Source organism: Atta colombica, unplaced genomic scaffold, assembly GCF_001594045.1.
Source record: "Atta colombica isolate Treedump-2 unplaced genomic scaffold, Acol1.0 scaffold47, whole genome shotgun sequence".
Taxonomy (NCBI): domain Eukaryota; kingdom Metazoa; phylum Arthropoda; class Insecta; order Hymenoptera; family Formicidae; genus Atta; species Atta colombica.
The window spans coordinates 266,267-274,050 of NW_017259536.1; the positions used below are offsets into that span (position 1 = coordinate 266,267).

At 33.5% G+C, this 7,784-nt stretch overlaps 2 pseudogenes; one reads left to right on the top strand and one right to left on the bottom strand.

Annotated features, from left to right (window-relative positions):
* Nucleotides 1-458: 458 nt before the first annotated feature.
* LOC108691430 lies at nt 459-954 on the bottom strand (annotated as a pseudogene).
* A 1,192-nt stretch (nt 955-2,146) lies between these two features.
* Nucleotides 2,147-7,784, top strand: part of LOC108691431 — an 11,991-nt pseudogene continuing 6,353 nt past the window's right edge.

The following is a 7,784-nucleotide window of genomic DNA, read 5'->3' on the forward strand; positions in this document are numbered from 1 at the left end:
TATAGAAACCCTCATCCCTATTGGCAAAAAACTGGGACAGTCGATTTTCACAAGTTTCTCTTGAGGCGAATTTTTCATCAGCAAAATTATTCGCCATAGACAGGAACAGGTGGTAATCACTTGGAGCCAGATCCGGACTATAAGGTGGATGCATAAGAACCTCCCAACCAAGCTCCCGGAGCCTCTGGCGAGTCACTATCGATGTGTATGGCCTTGTGTTGTCCTGATGGAACACAATTCCTCTCCGATTGGCCAACGCTGGCCACTTCTGGGCGATTGCTTCCTTCAGATGGTGTCCAATTGTTGATAGTACAGGTCCGAATTAAGAGTTTGGCCGTAGGAGAGCAGCTCATAGTAGACGATTCCCTGCCATGGCAAGGGGGGATGAATCCCACTAAACACACAGCAAAACCTTCCTGGTCTTCGTCAATCCTGGCTTGGCCACCGTTTGCGCCGGCTCATCGCGATTCGATTACAATGTTATTGTAAGTGACCCACTTTTCATCACCAGTCACTATCCGCTTCAGAAATGGGTCGATTTTGTTGCCATTCAGCAGCAATTCGCAGATGGAAATTCGGTTCATGAGGTTTTTTTGCGTTAACTCGTGTGAAACCCATACATCGAGCTTCTTTTTGTATTCAGCCTTATTCAAGTGGTTCCAAACGGTTTTTTATGCAATGTTTAGCTCCTCGACAAGTGTTTACATGACGGTCGGACTCGACGATTTCCATTATTTTATTGCTATTTTCGACAATTGGCCTTCCAGAGCGTGGTGCATCTTTGACATCAAAATTACCGAAACGGAATCGACGAAACCAAAATTGCGCGTGATTGGCTGTTACAGTATCAGGACCATAAACACTATTCACATTTTCAACCGCCTGGCTTGCGTTTTCGCCTTTATCGAAGAAAAACTGTAAAATATGGCGTATTTTCTCTTTGCTGGTGTTCATCTTTGACGCGCACTCAAACAATACTGAGTCAAGCAATCACAAAACTGTCTAAGAAGTTTTTTTAGTACAAAATCTTATCTTTCTAACGCCATCTAACGTAATCTGATCGCACTTATACAATGCAAGATGCAGATTACTAAAGTCATCTATTGGAAAAATAATTTCTTTTTACATCCGGGATTTAATTTCTTTTTACACTCCTTTTTAGGAGTAGTTGTAACTAGTTGTAACGAAGTGTATCGTTACAGGTATCTGCTTCTTCGTCATACCTAACCTCAACATAACCTATTGTAAATGTAATAGCGAAAATCAAACGGTAACACACAAACGGTCTTACACAAATTTATATTTTTATTTCTGATGTATGTAAGAAAAAGAGAAAATTGTTTAAGTATATTATCCACATAGCATAATATTGTTGTAATCTGGCAGTAATATTACAATTGTGCTGTAATATTGCATGTTAATATATCAATAACATTTAATATTGTATAAATATCGCTGCAATATTAAAGCAGTAAATTCATCACAGAAATATTTCTATAATATTTTTGTAATATTACTGTAATATTGGACAATATTTCTACATATTATGCTAATATTTTGCAATATTGCGATAGTATTTCTATGTACTATAGTAATATTGCGGTAATATTACAAAATATAAATATCGCTACAATAATAAATATTCGTCATAGGAAAATTCATCGTAGGAATATTTCTACGATATTTCTGCAATATTGTTGAAATATTATGATATTTCAATATATATTACAATAATTAATCTAGTTTTATTAATTGCTAAAATCATTGCTTAATATTACACTCTAATGTATGTATGATAAAATCATGATAAAAAAAAACATTCGGAAGCCTGAAAATACTCTTAAAAGATTACAAATCTCTGAGAGATATACTTGATTTGCATATTCCTCTTACAGGACTCCTGGACGTTTTCTTCTTACAAGTAACGTGTTCCAGTTGTGACTGGGCTGCGTTACTTATCTCTTCAACACAAAATATTTCAGCAATATTTCAATAATGCACAATATTACAAAAATTGCAGTGATATTGAAATTATAATATTTTATTGGAGATATTGCTAAATATTGCAAAATATTGTAATTTTAATTTTGTAGAAGATATTATAATATTGGATGTGGGAAAAAGTTCGTGGCGTTTTTCCCGCTAGATGGCATTAAATGCTCAGCAGTCGGCAACTACTAATCGCATCGGCAACAGACATGCGTTTAAAAAATGACATTTTAACCTTTGTTTTGAGCTGAAAAAGATTGAAATCGGTGAAGTGGATCAAAAGTTATTTTATTTTGATAATGAAAATAAGGAAAAAATTTGCTACATTTTACAGTATTTTACAGTATCGATAAAGGCAAAAATGCTGCACAGGCTTGTGAAAAAATTTGCGCTATTTACGGTGAAGATACTCTATCAAAATCATCAGCACGGAAATAGTTCGCTCGCTTTTGTGCTGGAAATTTCGATGTGAAAGATGAACCTCGCTCCGGTCGATCAATCAACAATGAAAAATTCGATTAAATCATGATAAAAGTCGAGCGTGATAAGCACTGTGGAGATTGCCAGGGAACTAGGCATCGACCATAAAACAGTTTTAAATCATTTACACAAAGCTGGATACAAAAAGAAGCTCGATGTTTGGGTTCCTCACGAGTTGAGTGTTAGGAACATGATCGACCGAATTAACATTTGCGATACGCTACTGAAACGGCATGAAGTTGAGCCATTTCTGAAGAGAATGATAACTGGTGATGAAAAATGGATCACCTATGACAATTCAACTAGAAAAAGATCGTGGATAAAGAAAGGAGAGAAGGCGCAAGCAATCGCAAAATCTGAATTGATGAGGAAGAAGGTGATGTTGTGTGTGGGATTGGAAGGGAATCGTTCACTATGAGCTGTTATCGTCCAATCAAATAATTAATTCCGAACTCTACTGTGAACAACTGCAGAGATTACAACAAACAATTGAGAGGAAGCGGCCAGAATTAATCAATAGGAGAGGTATCGTCTTCCATCACAACAACGCTCGACCATACACATCTTTGATGACTCGGCAAAAATTGCGAGAGTTTGGCTGAGAAATTTTAATGCATCTTATAATCCCTCCATAGCATCCTCAGACTATCCTTATCCTATCATTTGTTTAGGTCTCTGCAGAACTCTCTTAATGGTGTAAAGCTAGCTTCAAAAGAGGCATGTGAAAATTGAAGCAGCTTTTCGATCAGAAACCATAGAAGTTCTATCGCGATGGAATTATGACTCTGTCCCAAAAATGGCAAAATATTAGAAAATAATGGAGCATATTTGATTTAAATAAATTGATTTCAATACTCTAAGAAAAACACTTTAATTTTACTAAAAAATCGCCATGAACTTTTTCCTATACCCAATATGTTGTTTCAATATTACAATCCAACAAACAACTGTCATAAAAGAGATACGCTTCTCGTAAGAGAGAAAATATCTAGATGTTCTGTAAGAAATACGTGAGTATAGTTGAGTAGGCGAGTCTTCTAGAGATTTTCAAATTTTTTTAAATGTTTTCTGAGCCCCCTGAATATTTTTTGATCATAACTTTATTATATGTATTTTGGAATATAATTAAACACAATAATATATTAATAAAAATGGAATAATTATTTGAATATATAATTTTATACAATATAGCAACATATATGCAATATTTCTCTAAGTATAATCTACTGAATTGTAATACTGCAACAGTAAATTGCAATATTTTTTACAAAATATTTTTCAATACTGTAACATCCGGCTGTTAGAAATTTTCAACCGAGACATCGGCCGTAACTATAGCAACAAGTGCTGACAGTCGCATCACGAACGTGAGCAGAGTGCTACGTTCACGGTTTATGTGTCCAGCGCATGAATAACTATTAATTTCTGTATTTTACTATTATTTAAATGAACACTGGATTATGTTATTCAACAACATAAATAATTTAACTTTTTCTCATCACATGAGATGGATGGAGAATCATTCCACATAAACAATCAAGAGTACCTTGATAAAAAGTCATTGCAAAACCGACACAAATAACAACTCATAAGGTCAATCATCGAAGGGCAGGGCACCCTTTAATGAAAAGGACTGACAAAATCACATCAATACACAATAACTAACAAGATATAAAGGCGCGAAATAAATCAAGCACAGCCGAGCTATTCTCCACTCAGCAAATGATCGAAAGTTAAGATAGCTCGCAAAAAGAGGATACATAATTCTCCTAAAGAACCAGTAGCGCGCTTTATATGAAGCGTTCTTCGCCTCCTTTCCTACCGACCTGACGCGCACTTATTTATTTATTACTTATATTATATTACTTATATATATTTATTACTTATATAGAGTCGTTCCCGTTCAATTTCCTTTCTTTCCTGCTTAACGCGATCAGCGCCACGTTAAAGTGGTCTCGCGTTTTCCTTGAGGACAGCGCGCTTGAATAAGTATTCTACTCTAATTCTTCTAAGAAAAGAGCCGCTGCTCGCCTTCTTGGTGTGCTCTGGCCTTCCCTTCTTTAAAATTCTCGTACCTATGACAAAATAAGGCTACTACTCTCAAATTTTCTTTTTCAGGTATTAATAACGGATATCATGATACGATAGATAGGCCGTTCACGACGAAGTGATTGACGGGAGCGGCTAAGACGAATGATAAAAGCATATCACTAGCATGGGGACTTTGATTCTTCGATGTTCGGATCCCCTGAGGACGCGTGAACCTGAAGTCTCCGCCACTCTCTCTCTATTTACATCGCTGAAGCAACGAGCTCCCTCAGGTACGTTCAAATCTCCTATACGAATTCCCACCGACAAAGATCGCTGAGAAATTTCGCGTCGTTTTTTTTATTAGCATAACACTAATAAAATTAAAAATAGTATAAATAAACAATGTGTCTTTATTTCTTTTATTTATAAATCTTTCGTGATCTTCCCGACACTGCATGATGAGTATCCTAGTTTAGGCGAGAGCGACGTTATTGTCTTAATGACATTGTTAAAGACATGTTTTCTGAGAAAGAACAAAAGAGCCATGGAGATTCAGTCGAAGAATAAGAAAAATAATTACATTTGCGAATAAGCGGCAGGAGTCAAGATTCCTCCGCACACCTAAATCGTTGGTATCCCTCGATAATATTCGAAATAAAAACAAAAAATATATAAATTCATACGAAGGAGACTTCACTTCCTCCGACTTCGGACGTACAACAAATATTGTTGTAATATATTCAATAAAATTCAAAAAATGCAATTATTAATAGATACAAATAAGATATATGACACAATACAGCTTATTTGTATCCATTGTGAGTTATGTTCAATCTATATTCCTAATTTTTTTACATTTAATACTTAATATTTATTCAGTAATAAATCAAATCATAATAATATTCATATCTTAAAAAGATGACACTGCAATAAACTGCAATGTAATAATTAAACAATGTTGCTGTAATATTACAGTATATCATATTGCAATATTTGAACGATATTATATACAATATTGCGGTAATATAGCTTTGCGATATGTCATACTGCAATATTCGGACGATATTACAGTAACATCTTACTGCGATATTTAGACGACGTAGCAATATTGCAGAATGATATCACATTGTAATATCTTTCAACAAAATTAATGCAATATTATTGGGTTGTCCGAAAAGTTCATGCTGACCAAAATTTAAATTTTAGTATACATTTATTAAATTAAAATTTTCTGCGTTTAAATTTTTCTTCAACATTGGCACGAACTTTCCAGACAACTCAATACATTGATATATCACAATGTAATATCTCAATATTATTTACGTAATATTGCATTGCAAGTTGTAATATTACTGCAATATTATAATCTCACTGTAATATGACATGCTGTATGAGTAACATTATTAATGTTATATACCTATATACAGGATTTTCCATTTTAAATAGTGCATTAAGATTTCTTGAAAACTATGATAGATATGGAAAAATGTTTCAAACAAAACCTGTATAGTTCGGAGAGAGAATAAGAAGATACTAGATTTGACCTTGAATGGCGTCACCAAGGTCAGGGTCACATTAATTTTATTTAATGGAACATGCTATTTTTGATGACAGCATCTGACAGCTATCAAGAATTTTTTAAAACACTATAATAAAGTTATTTTTTATTACGTACTTTTCGAGTTACCAAGATTTGAAAGTTTTGCCAGCATTGACTCTACGTAAGATCCGACTGATGATTAAAATTTTTTGAATGTTGTTCAGGATCATATCCTGGATAACATTTGTCAAGTTCAAGGCCACTTATTCCTCTTACTTTCATTTTTGTATTAAAATTCATTTTTATGTTAAAATGAAAATAAAAAGTACAACGTATCACGGGCCATATAGAGGAGATGAGCAGAAGTCCGTGCCCACGTTAGAACGTGAGGCACGCGGGCGCTTTACGCGCGGGGAGTACACCTCTGTCAAATATTTTAATTCCCTTCAATAAAAACCTCTTCCTCTCTATCTTCCTTTGTCTCGCGTTTCATCGCATCACTCACAGTATTTAAATAAGATGATGTAATTGGTGGTATGTTGCGGATGTATACGCGTGTGTGTATGAGAGTGAGTGTATGTGTGTGTGCGCGCGCGCACGCGTATGTGTGTGTGTGTGTGTGTGTGTGTGTGATTTCAGCCATTAGTTTACCTCTTGCATTATTGTCTTATTCTGGTTTTGTTACTAGTAGGCTTTGTAACAACAATTTTGCTGACGCCTAACCATTTGCAAGTTACTATTGTTTATTGTATTTATATTTATGTTAACTATAGTCTATTGTATTATACTTTATGTCTATTACTCTATTAATATGTAGTCGTTTTCATATAGCTTTGCAATAAACTAAATTAAATTAAATTAAATACTAACCGGACACATTTAATGTTTATAAAAACACGTTTCTTCTTAGTTTTCCTCTCTATCATACTATCTCTCTGTCTTTCACATACTTTAAATGTGCTAATTTCGTTATATTATAAATGAGAATGATGAAATTAAAATAAATATTGAATATCGAATTATTTTCTAATTACATTGACAAAATTGTTACAGTCGTAAAAGAGCAGAATTGGACACAATAATTATGTGTGATAAATATAAAACTATTATTGACGTACAAATCAAACAATTATTTCAGTACGTCGAATTCTAAGAACGTTTCTTACAACTCGACTTACTTGTTAGATTTAATTATCTGTCAATAGACGTTATAATACTTGTAGCAATTGTCCAATTTCTTACTTTTATAAAAATTTCTCTAATTTTATATACGCTATTGTGCTCGTATATATTTATGAGAAACACGTTCGCGCTTCTTAGTAGTCGAAGAGTTATAAATGTTTAAAACAAAAAAGTAAGTCAAATACACTTTAAAAGTTTATTATTATCTTAATTATAACATTGTTATTACTTATAGATGTTCAATGATTCCATTTTGCTCTGGCTTCTTGAAGTCGATGGAATAAGTTTGAATGCACCGTAATATAGTGCTTGACACAATGATTTACTATGTAATTCATTTTCTCCACTCAAATATTAAGTGTCTTTTAAATACTTAAATAATAAGTCACACATTTTCACGATAAGATTCTTTTTTATAAATTATATCATGTTCCAACTAGTTATTATGTTCCAAATATTGACACTTCGATTACACTCACTTAGTAAAATGAGAAATTTATGTATATATATATATATATATTTTTGTGTTCGTATAGGGTATAGTAATAGGTTACCTTGTGTG